Source organism: Toxorhynchites rutilus, chromosome 1 (genome assembly GCF_029784135.1).
Source record: "Toxorhynchites rutilus septentrionalis strain SRP chromosome 1, ASM2978413v1, whole genome shotgun sequence".
NCBI classification, from domain to species: Eukaryota; Metazoa; Arthropoda; class Insecta; order Diptera; family Culicidae; genus Toxorhynchites; species Toxorhynchites rutilus.
The window spans coordinates 182,923,701-182,938,436 of NC_073744.1; the positions used below are offsets into that span (position 1 = coordinate 182,923,701).

General features: G+C 36.0%; 1 protein-coding gene across 15 annotated transcripts in view; it reads left to right on the forward strand.

The window, feature by feature from the left end:
- The window catches only part of LOC129768776 (disintegrin and metalloproteinase domain-containing protein 11), a 912,619-nt gene that overhangs the window by 21,780 nt on the left and 876,103 nt on the right, over positions 1 to 14,736 (forward strand). The gene's annotated exons all lie outside the window — the stretch shown is intronic.

Genomic DNA, 14,736 nt, shown 5'->3' on the forward strand with positions numbered 1-14,736 from the left:
GTTTTGAAATTTCCCCATTAAATCTCACCATTTGGGTGCGGTCAGCCAAATATGATTCTAGCCATTTCAATAGCTTGACTTCTATCCCTATTTTTTGAAGTTTAAGAAGGAGTAAGGGTATATCAACACGATCGAAAGCCTTACTAAAGTCAGTATATAGAGCTTCAACTTGATTACCATTATCCATTGCATTCAAAGTGAATGTGACAAATTCCAGCAAATTTGTTGTTGTTGATCGTCCTTTGAAAAAACCGTGTTGCTTATTCGTAATTCGTGTCTTTAGTTGTTGAAAAAGTTTTTGGTTTATTATGGCTTCAAAGAGTTTTGGAATGCAAGAAATAATTGCTACTCCACGATAATTTCTTACATCGGATCTATTACCGGATTTGAATATGGGTACAAGAAAAGAGTTTTTCCATATTTTTGGGAACCTTTCTGATTCCAATGACGTATTGAAAAGCCATAAAAGTGGATGAGTTAATTCAGATGCCAAATTTTTTATAAAAACCGGTGGAATTCCGTCAGGACCTGACCCTTTCGAGACATCGAGTTTATTTAATGCGTCAAAAATTTCAATGTAAGTTAGTTTTCTGACTCCAACATCACATGGAAATTCTGGAAGAAATGCAAAGAAGTCACGATCTCGGTCCTCCTCAGCTGTTACAATATAAACTTCTTGAAAAAATGTTGCAAAGAGGTTGCAAATTTTTTCTGGGTCATTCCCCACGTCAAGGTGCATGCGTGATGGAAAACCATTGCTTTTTAATTTTGTTTTTATGTAATTAAAGAAACTTTTCGGGTTAGATTTTATGTTCGACTCTGTTTTTAAGCTGTAATCTTCAAAAGCGCTTTTAACAGTTGAGTTGAGCTGTTCGCAAATGTTCAGATATTTTTGGAGATTAGCGTCAGATTTGTATTTCTTATAAAATTTATGTGCCTTCTGTTTTTTATTTTTTAGATTCTTTATGCTTTGATTAAACCAAATCGGATATTTTGTGTTCATATTTCTCCTTTTTCGTCTTCTTGGTATCTCCTGCTCTATAATTTCATTGATCATCGAGTAAAAAGTCGTCACTGCTACTTCAATGTTTTCCACACTTCTAAATAAATCCTGCCAGTTGATATAGTTAAGCTTACACCTAATTGATTGGTAATTTGCTTTAGTGTAATCAGATACTTCCTCAAATTCATAATCAGATGGTTTTTGAGTGTTATCTATAAATATAGAATATTCGATTTCATTTTTCCAAAGTGGAGTTAATGATTCGGTCACACAAAAATCTTCGGTCATATTTGTCAACAAGAAATCCAAGAAGCATTTCTGTCGATTCTGAACATTGTTTATTTAATTCAACCCAAGACCGGCTATTTTATCAAAAATAAATTGCAGAGTCTTATTATCACCAACAACTGGAAGCAAGATAAATTCATTTTCAGAATCAGTGATAAAGTCCGCATTTCGTTGATTGAAATCTCCGTATATATGGATTTTTGATTCTGGTGCAAAGGAAGATAAAATATTTTCAGCAACTTCAAAGAATTTCTCATAATAACTAAGTTGAGCACGATCAGGGGGGAAGTAAACAGATGCAAACATATGTATCTCTCCCGCAATAAGTGCTTTGACCCACACTTTCTCAAACTCGTCGAATTCTGTTGTTGGAATATGTTCTGAATTTATTAATGAATTAATAGCAATAAGGATAAGGATTTGTTCTGCGTGTTCAATCTTATAACTCGAATTATTTACTGTTAATCTGTGTGAAATGTCTTCTACTGATGTTATAAGATCACATATTTCAGAGTTGTTGTTTCCAGTTGATATCAACTGGAACAACAACTCTGAAATATGTGCATTCACTTACTTCTTCATCATCCTCAAAATCAATATCTTCAATCTTTTTTAATTGGCCATTCTCTATAATGATAACCTGTCACACTGTGACACATACTTTCTACTTCGAGTTCCGGTACAACTATTCGAGTCTTAGGAGCAAGAATCATAAACTATAGTTTGACATGGATCATACATATGTTGCCAAGACTCGAATAGTAAAAAAAAACTAAAATAATACATCTTTCAACGTACTTTTGTGCCTGGTTCAGTGTTTCTGAATTTAACGTTATTGACTATTCTAATTTTACTCGGTAGATTAGTTTTATATTTCGAATTATTCCCTGGTCCATTGGTTGAGCAATAAATGCTGAATTCGGCATTTGTAGAAAAAGCTCATATTAATCTAATATCAGAGAAAAGTTGTCCATCATTAAAATGAAACGGTTTTAGGTTGCATTTTTTTTTTTGTTAAAAACTGACAAGCTTCCGAAATAAGCTGATTTTGGAACCATTCACAATATAGTTGCCGGTTCACCCAGCAACAGCAGAACCTCGGTAGGACACTTGAAGTGATAAACCTTTGAAACATCGAAGATTAATCGATCTTTCAATTATCATCAATGGCAATTTAAGAGTATCAGTAAAATGGGAACACGATATGAAAGTTATTCGGTTTTACCGGTAATGATTTCTACAACACTTTTTTCTCCGAATGAGTTAATGTAATGTTTCAATATTTTGAGTAGAAACCCAGATTCGTCGCGATTCTCGAGATTGTATATTTGGTTGAAACTATCCATTACCTGATAATCGGTCATAGTTGTTGATTCTGAGCTTGTGTAATTAGTACCAGAGACTTTCAAAAAAACGCGCAATTTTCGCTACAAATCCCAAATTAAGAAAACTTTTCATAAGCTACGTGAAAACCGCTAATCACTGGATGCGGTATGGATACTTAAAAATCATTTTTTCTGCTTAATCCTCATTTTTTGTTCAATAACTCAACGACGGATTGAAAGTTGCATATTTCTTTTTTTTTCTTTTGCTTCTAAAAACGTGATATAAACGAAACATTTTCAGTGATAAAATCGAGAGTGATATAAACGAGACGTGATATAATCGAGACATCACTGTATATAGAATAGATATAGAATAACTGATCGCTGCCTCGGCTCTCTCTGATCTTTCGAATGCGTAATCTAAATATTTAGGTGATTTTTGAAACACAATGACGTCTCGATTATATCACTGGGCATTTTTAACACTTAAAAAAATCCAAACTATTATTATTTTTTAATTTTAATCTTACAATTGAAAACCATGAACACAATAAAATAATCGATTTCAAGAGAATAAAAATGATAATGCAGGCGATGAAGAAAATTATGTTTTTGTCTCGCAATGCTCTTAAAAATTCAGGAAAAAATTACACCACATGTAGAAAAAAAGACACATACGAACCCATTTAAATTAAAATTAGAGCAGAAGTGGGTCTCAAAGTTATATTTTTTTCAAAATTTTGAAATGCCAGAAAATATACATATAAAAATTGTTTGTACCGCATATTTAAATTTTTTTTTATTATTACATTTTTTGATGAAAAAATTGTTTGAAAATATTTATCGATACACCTTAGCAAGATGTACTTTCAGTATTTTTTCATATTTCATTTTTCATTGTTGTCTCAAAGCATGCAAAGGTGCATTTTTCACCATAGATCCTATGGAGTATCAGATAAGGACCCAAATATATGGTACCACTGCCAAAATGTTTTACAATATTTAGTACCCTATACAATATTTTCCATACAGCTGGTGATTTGGTTTGGGGGCCCTTTTTCCCTTTCTTACCCAGCCAGACCCTTTGGAAATATCAATAAAATATTTTTTTGTACCGCGCAACACTGAAAAAAATCAGAAAAAAATCACACATATCTAGAAAAGCCGTAGAAACACATTTAAATATGAATTAGAGTAGTACCGAATCTGTGAATCCCAAAAAATTTTTTTTTCAGGATTTCAATATTTGTTGTAGTATTTCAATTTTTGATAAAAAATTTTTTTGGTTATTTTTCTTGATATACCGTAGTAAGATGCACATTCAGTATTTTTCAAATTTTTATCTCGAAGCTTTTAAGTATGGCGTGAAGTAAACGAAAAAGTATGTTTTTCATTATATATCCCATGTGGTTCAAACATAGGGGTTCAAATAATCCGTCAAAATTTATTATTTAATATCCTATACAATATTTGCCATACAGCTGGTGATTTGGTTTGGGGGCACTTTTTACTCCCTTACCTGGCCAGGGCCCTTTATGGATCTCTGAACAGTTACAAGAATTCAATTTAGAATCAATTGTCCTCAAAGTCCTATGTCAAGTTTCCGTCCGTACTTCTAGCTACAGACTCTTCTATTTTTTGACTTATTACGAATTACTCTGCATTTGTTCTATTGTGTCAATTTAATTTGTAACTATTACCTAATGAACGAAATAGATTTTTAACATTACTCAAAAAGTTATGGTAAGGACTCGACTGTTATTACTCTGATTTTGGAGACTGGTTGTCTCTATTTACTTTTGTGTGCATTCGATGAGGTGATAATTATTCTGTGTATATTTGTGTGATTTCGCGTCACGGCTCTACGGCTCGCTATCGCTCAGGATAGCAACCGTAGCTGCTTGTGTTGTGTTTTGTGTATTGTTGTATTGTTTTTTTTTCATCCGCTTTAGCCATTGCTGCCGCACGGGGCCTACTCGAGATGAGCGAGTGTAAGGCGTGTGACGGCAAAATAATGATTAGCGATGATCCTGTCGCTTGTGTAGGTAAGTGCGGTGTTCGATTCCATCGGCGCTGTACTTCACTTACAAAGGCAACAGCGAAACTGATTGCAGATAATGCGAATATTCAGTTTGTATGTGACGAATGTTTGTCGAACCAGAAATGTGGCGTGCGAGATGATGGTTTAGATGTTGTGGGATTGCAAAGAGAGATGGAAAAGGTCTCGCTTTCTCTCACTAGCATTCAAGAAAACATCATCGAGCAAATAAACATTGCGATTGAAGGGATAAGCTTGTTAAATCTTTCGACGAGCTTTTCAAAGAGATGCTTGCAAGCTTGGAAACCAGTGTTGCCAAAAAGTTTGAAAATATAAAAAGTTTATTCTCTGAAAAAAATTATGTAGATAGGGACACAGCTGTTATGAACAGGAAGCGACATGTTAGTCCAAGCACAATTAGTGCCAATTTGGACACACCGAGTAAAAAAAATTATGTTGATGAATAACAATAATGATTTGATGCAAAAAGGTAATTTGAAAGAAAAGGTGATGCTGAATAATAATAGCAAGAACATTGTAAGTTATGCGAATGTCGTTGCTCGTAAGGCTCGTCCGGTGATTGTGGTGAAACCAGTTGAGTCTAATAAAAAGAGTGAAGAAACAAGAAAAATTTTAAAAACTAAATTAGATCCCAAAATACACAAAATAGCCAATTTCAAGAACGGGAAAGATGGCTCGATTATTGTTGAATGTGCGGAAGGGGATAATGTAGAAAATGTAAAACAAAGAATTGAAAGCAATCTTGGAGAGAGGTCTAATACGTTTATACCAAAACCGATCAAACCAAAATTGAAAATTATTGGGATGAGCGATCAATATTCCTCTGAGGTTTTTTTCGATTATTTAAAAAGTCAGAATGATAACATTTCTATCACTGATGTTAAAGTTGTTGCGAAGTATGAAAATCCACGCTTGAAATATAATAAATATAACACGATTATTGAAGTTGATCATGACACTTATGGCCACCTGATGACTGCTGGTAAAGTAAGTGTTGGGTGGGATAAATGTAATGTGATTGAAGCCTTTAATGTTTTGCGATGTTTCAAATGTGGAGAATTTGGACATAAGAGCACCGACTGCAAAAAAGAACAAACATGTTCAAGATGTAATGGAAAACATAAAACATCTGAGTGTTCATCAACAGAATGGAAATGTATAAATTGCTTGAAAGTTAAAAAGGAACAAAAAATGAATTTGGATGAAAATCATCCAACTTATAGTACACAGTGTCCTGTGTATCGGAGATTGCTGGAGAAGCAAAAAGGCAACATTTTTCAAACTAAATAGCAATTTCGGAAAACTACATGTGAAAGTAAGTTGGCAATAATCTATTTGAATATAGCTGGGCTTTGTACAAATTACGCAGAAATGCGATTACTTGTAGAATACGTGCGTCCTCAGATGGTTTTTCTTTCTGAAACTCACATAGTTAATGAAGAATCATTTGACCAGTACAACATACCGGGTTACAAAGTTGTTTTTTGTTTGTCGCACTCTAAACACACAGGAGGTGTTGCAATTTATGCAAAAGAATCAGTTAATTTCAACATTCGGTTAAACGAAGCTGTTGAAAATAATTGGTTCTTGGCTATTTCAGTTGAAAGGGGCATGCAGATGGGAAATTATGGAATTGTATACCATTCCCCTAGTTCCAGTGACCAGCGATTTATTGAAATTTTGGAGATCTGGTGGGAAAATATCGTTGATTGCAGTAAATTAAATGTAATTGCTGGTGATTTTAATATTGACTGGCTCAATGTACGAAATTCGAATCAATTGAAACAATTATCGCATTATTTCAACTTGAAACAAACGGTTCTCGAAGCTACTAGAATTTCTAAACATAGTAGAACTCTGATTGATCACGTCTTTTCAAATTTTGCTACTGTTCATTCTTCGACCGAGGCCAAATTTAAAATAACTGACCATGAGACAATTTTTGTTTACATTGAGAATGGACAGCATGACAGTGATGGAAATAAAGTAAAGATCAAATGTTGGAAACGATATTCTAAAGAATCCATGTCTCAGCTTGTGTCGGCTAGCCTGGATTTTGTGGCAATGACTGGACATCTGAATGATAAAGCAGCTGTTCTAACTAATATTTTGAGAGAGTGTACGAATAAATTAGTAGTTGAAAAACATATTGATTTGAGCAATTCGAACAGCTGGTACTCTTTGGATCTGATGCGCCTCAAACGCAAAAGAGACAAAAAGTACAAAAAGTTTTTGAGAACTAATTCAGAAAACCATTGGAACATTGAAAAAGACCTTGAAAAAGACTAGATGTGAATATATACAGAGGAAAATCGATGAACATCAAAATAATAGTAAAGGACTATGGAGAATATTAAAAACATTATTAAATTCGAAAAATAGTATACCGCGTTCCATAGTTTTCGGAGGGTCAAAAGAACAGTCAGACCAAATTATTGCAGAGAAATTTAACAGTTATTTCGTTAATAGTGTTCTGCTGATCAACCAAAGTATTGCGTTGGTCAGAGAACCTGACGAAATAATACAGCCGATTACTATCAATAGCAGACTAGATTGTTTTTCACCTATCACTTTTGTTGAATTGAAAGGTATCTGTTTTTCATTGCAAAAATCGGCTGGTACCGATAATGTCAACGCGAAAGTGATTCAAGATTGCTTTCACATCATTGGACACTGTCTGCTGGACCTGATAAATGACTCTTTACGAACTGGGCACGTGCCAAAGGTTTGGAAGGAATCCCTTGTGATTCCAATCCCCAAAGCTAATGGGACGGATAAAGCCGAAGAGTACCGCCCTATTAACATGCTGCACATATTAGAGAAACTGTTAGAACTTGTTGTGAAAGGTCAGCTGATACTGATTTATAGATAATAACAGTTTGCTAATACCAGAATAGTCGGGATATCGAGAGGGACACTCTTGTGAAACCGCGCTGAATCTGGTATTAGCAAAATGGAAAGAGAATATCGAGGCGAAAGAGATTATATTTGCGGTATTTCTGGATCTTAAACGCGCTTTTGAAACAATTTCTAGGCCCTTATTGTTACAAACACTGATGCGCATTGGAATTGTAGGGATGGCGTACAAATGGTTTGAAAGCTATTTGTGCGATAGAACTCAAAAGACTCGTTTCAACGATTCTGTTTCCGATCCCATTGCCAACTCACTCGGGGTGCCACAGGGAAGTGTTTTAGGGCCCATTTTGTTTATTTTATACATAAATGATCTGCGACGAGTTTTACGATACTGTGACATTAATTTGTTCGCGGATGATACTGCCCTGTTCATCGCAGCTAAGGATATAAAAGAAACCGCGGAACACATAGACGAAGATTTGCATTCTCTGGCTCAGTGGCTTAAATTTAAACAATTAAAGTTAAATGTTGGAAAAACAAAATACATGCTCATTTCTGCAGCAAGCTCCAGTATTGACGTAAATGTTGAAATAGATGGTGAGACATTAGAACGCGTGAAATAAATCAAATACTTAGGAGTTATTATTGATGACACGTTAACTTTCAAGTCTCACATCAATAATGTCATCAAAAAGATTGCCAAGAAGTACGGCGTTTTGTGTCGTTTGAAGAAAGAGTTGGCAATAAACAGTAAAATTAAATTGTATAAATCATTGATTTCACCGCACATAGATTTTTGCTCGTCGATCCTCTTCCTTGCAAATAATACACAATTAACGAGATTGCAGCGTTTACAAAATAAAGTAATGCGTTTGATTTTAAGATGTAGTAGATACACTTCCTCCAGTTTGATGTTGGACGCGCTACAGTGGCTATCTGTGAAGCAGAGAATTTATTACATGACAATGGTGTTCATCTTCAAAATTTTAAACGATATGCTGCCTCGATATTTGTGTGATCGAATTGAAAGAAGAAGTGATGTTCATAGATACAATACAAGAAACGCGAATGATGCAAGAACACCCAACTTTATGTTTAGTAGGTCGCAGAACTCGTTGTTATATAAAGGTATAAATTTCTTCAATTCGATGCCCAGAGAAATTAAACGTGCGGCAACAATGGCAGAGTTCAAGAAAATGTGTATTTCACACGTAAAATCTGTTTTGTAAACAGGTTTTATAATTTTTTTTTCCTAAATCATTCATTTATGTTTTCAATTGATAAAAATTAATAAAATTTATTTACAGGTTAAACTACCATGTTCGTACTGATGATGATGATTTTATTTTTGTTTTGTTTATGTATATTGTAAAAAAAAAAGTAATAAGCGTTGTCTACGAGAGTTTGAGCCTCGCGCGCGTTTGGTCGGCCTGGACTATGTTAATGGAACACTGGCAGAACACTGATATATAATGAAATTTTTATGTGGGTCTGAAGTGGAAACTGGAATGGGGATAGCTCATTCAGAATTGTCGTTAACTATCTTATCATAAGATGGTTATATCGAGTATTTGTGAATGTGGCAGATCTCTATCATGTTCTAAGTAGACACTTTTAGATATTGGGTTCGATTCCCAATCTGTCAAGGATCTTCCCGGGTTGGAAATTTTCTTGACATGCCTTAAAAAAACTGTGGGTCTGAAGTTGGGATTATCATTATGATAATGTCGATAAGGATAGGACCATTGTTTTTCTTTTAAAGTTTTTGCCTATTTATGATGTTCGATTAATAGAAATTCATGCCTGCAACAGAGTCAGTTCGCTCTTTTGTTTTATAATACTGATATCTTAATTTGGTTAAATATAAATATTATCTATTAGATAAATCGGCCAGTTCAAACCTTTGTAGGGGTATGAGGTGGGTCATCATCATCAATTTTTTTTTTTTTTGAGGTAACACCAAAGGATTGTACAACCAATTAGAACTGGTAAACACACACACACACACACACACACACACACACACACACACACTTTTCTGTACTTCCATAGGATGAAACAGAATTTGTCTAGAGAGTTGTCGTTTGCTTCCACTCAATAGACAGCATAGAAAGAGCAAATGCATCGGAAAACTTCGTGTTCAAAGTTCAACGCAATCAAGCTTATTAAATTGATTAACTTTGTCCCAACGCGCACATGCCACCTCAGCAAAAACAACTTTCTATTTCTAACGAACCGTTCGCAAAACAAGACATTTTCTCCACCTCCGAATCCGTCCCTCTGTCAATCTATTCCTACGGTATCACAATTATGTGAGAATCAAACTTTTCCCCCCACCATCATCACACTTCACTCCAATCATTCCTTTAGCATGCAAGCGAATTTCTACCTGGCAAACATTCGTTCACAATTACACAGAGGCAAAATAGAAAAGTTTTGCCCACCAATGCTAGAAGCATTAGGCAAACAAACAATTCTTCCCCCCTCCGAAGTCGATAACATGGGGAGGGGGCATTCGTTTGTTCGTCCCACATGCGCGCGCGTTCGAACTTCGGTTTTGGGTACAACTTTTGCACAAAACTCCGCCAGCGGAATGGGTCAACACGCGCTAATCAACTGGAAGTGGATTCGGACAATCAACTTTTGATGAATTATTCAGCGGACAACCGAAAACATTAGTCCTGCCACACGAAAGGCGAATAGGCAGTGTTTGTTGATGAAGTTGGTTTGTTCGTGCTGTTTTGACTTTGTTTTTATGCGCGCCAATGGATCGCTGCTGTTTCGAAGCATCGGTTCCATTTCGGGGGAATTTTCCGACAATGCCCCGCTTCCAAAGGCCCCGAACGTTAACTTCCACAATTATACAAATCCACATCCCCCCTCCACCCGCCTGCGAAACGCTTTCCATAATCCCTTTGATAGGCATTTATCCGCTAAACATTAGGCACGGCATCAAAAACCATTACCAACGCCTCGTTTGCTTAACAGAAATACGCTCACAGACAGAGAGATGCCTTCCTTGGAAGCATTCCGAGACAATTCCGAACGGCGCACATCCGCCCCGTCATGATTCACCGAATCAGGATTAAATAATACCCCCGGTTTGGTGGCGTGCGCTTCAACCGTCCCAATCCAGAAAGCCTCTGTTAAAAATTCCATTTCGGCCCCAATCAATGGGCCTTATCTGCTCTTCTGCTTAAGGCTTTATTCCCGCGGCGGATTCGCGGCGAATTCGCCGAGCGAAAGCCGCGCCGAATTTCCATCCAATTGATCCGCGTGTAGTTTGGTTTGGAACGGGGCGGGGAGCAGCTTGCTGTCGGGCGATGATGGCACGGTGGACCAATATCGGTTCATAAATTACGAACCCAGCCAAGTGTAGGCCGACGAATTATCCCCATCTATCCATCTATCGCGGCTCGCGGCATGTTCGGCGAAAGCGCCAGAAGAAGACGATGAGAGGAGGGGGTTAGTAACAAGAATCTGTTAACCACTTGAGAATGATCGTCTTGATTTGAAATTGAAATGTGCGAAGCTTATGGTTCGTTGGATAGCTTTTTGCGCGGCAGATACTAGGGGACGAGGGGAGGAATGCTGGGAGGAGCGGCCGGGAGAAAAGAGTTTTCCGGCGTAGATTTATCTGAAATTGTAATCCGAAAGGTGTCTCTCGATCGAATAAAGTATGCTCCCGAAATGGAAGCAAATTGACGAATTTAATTCCGAATCGACAAATGGTTCTGAGGAAAATGTATTGCCATTACATTTTGTCCGAAGGTACAAATGGTTGAGCCTGAATCAATGGTATTCTGCAAGAGGATAGGGAACTCGTTTTTGTGCTTTCTGGTCATCAAAATCTCTTCGAATATGAAAATCTTCCTATGGAGTAAAGGAAATTTGGAAAATCGAAAAAAAAAATCGATGCCAAATCACTTAAAAATGCATGAAACGTCGACCTTTCCAAATTTCCTTCGATTCCCCCTAGGATGATTTTCGAGGATCAATAAATCGAAACATGAACATGACAAATTTGACATGACCATTTTCAGAATATTTTGCGAACGCAGTACGAAAATATCTAATAAATTTTTAATATTTTTTTATTTCCATTTGTTTGTGATTTTTTAGCATTTTTTAAATTTTCTTAAAAGTGCCTGGCCGGGTAAAGGAGTAAAATGTGCCTCCAAACCAAATTACTAGCTGTATGGCAAATATTGTACAGGATATTAAATAGGAAATTTTGACGGTTTATTTGAACTCCTATGTGGTTTGACGTAGGATCTATAGTGAAAAACGTACTTTTTCGTTTTTCTCAAGCCATCCTCAAAAGCTTCGAGATAAAAATTTCTAATGGGGGGTCTCCGTAGCCACATTGGTTGCGCGTTCGCTTAGTAAGAGATCGATCGCGAGTTCAAAACTCAGGGCTCCCATTGACCATCTTTGTGTTGTTACAGAATAACTACGTCCACACAACAATCATCAGCGATGGAGATCGATCCACGGTCGAAATAAGATCGATTCATCCATACAACTGCTCTGCTCTGCAAGAAACATCGGGCTGCTGTTCTATAAATAACTCAACAATGGATCAACGACTGTCTCCGCTGTCCAGTCTTAACTGGATAATGGAAGAACAGATAGAAAACTCTTACGCCTAAATGGCTACTGTGTAAATGTGTACCATATGCAATGGTATAGAAGAGAATACTCTAACGCCGAAAAATGGCAACTGTGTAATGTGCTAATTATAGATATGATAAACATGTGACATGTACACGATTAAAATTCGGCTCTGTTACAGCTAAAATGCTAATGAGCCTAAAATAAACAAAAGGGATAAAAAAAATTCTAAAAAATACTGAATGTCCATCTTACGGTGTATTAAGCAAAATTATCAAAAAAAAAATTAATCAAAAATTGAGGTACAGATCGGACTCGATTATCCGGAGTATTGATTTTTTTTTCATTCCGGATAATCGAATCCTCCGGAAAATCTAATCATAAAAAAACGAATTTTCTTTCGGTAAACGTAATATAATTATGATTTGCACTTATTTATTTAACGGTTTTATCTAGCTTGGGCCCGTTTGTATGTTTGTGACTTTGTAACTTTGTAACTTTGCAAGTAGCGCTGTACCACATTAATGAAAATTTAACTCCCTTCCTGTTGACCGTTTGACCTGAAATTTGGAACACATCTTTATCGCTGGTGTCATTAATTGAAAATCTAATATGGTGGCCGGTACAAAATGTATATATTTTCTCAAAATCCCATCAAAATGAGTTTTCCCAAAACCCCGTCAATATGGATATCAAATGGAAGTGCTCGACTGGTAGAACACAGTAGATCATGAAAAATCAAAGTCCAAGATGGCCGCAGTTCCCAAATAAACAATTACTTTTTAATGGTTTCATTCAGCTCGCCCTGTTTGTATGTATGTTTAAGTGGTTGAAGGATTGTCCCACATTGATTGCAATTTGATCCCGTTCCTGATCACTAATTGATCTGAAATTTGGAACATACCTTTAATTCTACTGCCATTATAAAACTACGTATTCCATTATCCTGAAAAAATCAATTTGGCCGCCGCTAAAAAAACTTGGAGCTTGACTTGGAGAATACACCACATTATGAACAACATAAATTCAAAAAGGTTGCCGCCACAAAATGATCGACTATGTATTTCTTGCAATCCTCTCAATATCGGTATCGAATGAAGTGATTTTACTAATAGAATACAGTACATCATGAAAATATTCCGAAGTAGAACACAGTTAACTAGTCAATCCCTTTCACTTGATACCCATATTGATGGGATTGTGAAAAAAATACGTAATCCACCATTTTGAGGTGGCCGCCATCTTGGATTTGCATTTTTCAAAAATTACTGTATTTTACTAGTCAAGCCCTTTTATTTGATATCCATATTGATTGGGTTGTGAAAAAATACGGAATCCACAATTTTGGATTTGCATTTTTCATAGATAACTGCATCCTACTTGGTAAGCCCTTTCATGTGAGACCCATATTGGCTATTCAATATGGAATTATTATACAAATTATTCAAAATTCCGAAAATCACAAATGAAATACTCCGGAAAATCGAGTCTAAAATTCCGAATAATCGAGTCCAGCCTATAAAAACTATAGAAATTTTGAAAAAAAGTCACAGGAGGGTTGTGTCTGAGACACGACCGCATAATTGATGTAGGATTCCGTTAGGTTATCTGTTGATTTTGGATAATTACATCGTTAAACTCTTTGATAATAATTAGGTGGACCTGAAAAGGGCCGTTTTGTTTGGTTGTTGGGTATTGTTTGTTCATTCCACCAGTGTTTAACGGGTGATGATGACAGAAGGATGATAAACAGTCGTTGGATGGTGCGTATCAGATAAAGGATACCGAAGTGGAACGAGATATGATGAGAACCGCCCTCTATGATCCTAGACGAGATGCCTGTTGTGATATGTATTGTTGAAATAAAGAAAAAAAATCACCAATGTAATATAAGATAATTATTAATACCGAACACAATTATCAATTTTTCTTATCAGTAAAAACATGTTACTTTAATATAGCAAAAATATATTTGAAATGGGAAAAGTAATTTTCTTTTATAATTTTTACTTTCTGATTGTTTATTCAACCCAGTGCGAATTTTAATTAGACTAACAATGTAGTGAGACTCTATGTTGTACGGGAAAGGGTTAACACAACGGCTATCGTATACAATTTTACACCTACCCTTGTGCTAATTTTTTCACAATACACGATCGGACATTGATATGGAGTTTCACGAAGCAACCAACATTAAAGTTCCGAATTTAAATTTTATTTGCTAGCAGTGTTTGGATTTCGATCAAAATCGAATGATACACAATGTGTCATGCAAGTAAACTCTCACGAACATATAACCAAATATGAGAGGATCATTCAGATACTTGTATGAATGTCAGTAATCACTTGTGTAATATTTAGTGATTAAACTGAGAGAGGAACGAAGACTGTTGATTGCATATCCGATCTGTATCAAACATCGCACACCATTTTCGAAGCCTGCATACAAGTTTGAACCGCATATATCGTCCCGCTCTACTATAGCGAAACCCACTGCACAGGCAAGTGCAAAGCAATAAATGATACAAGAAAAATTACGTCATCATTCGGTCACCATTTGCGGAGAGCGATAAATGGGGAAAGAGAGCAGT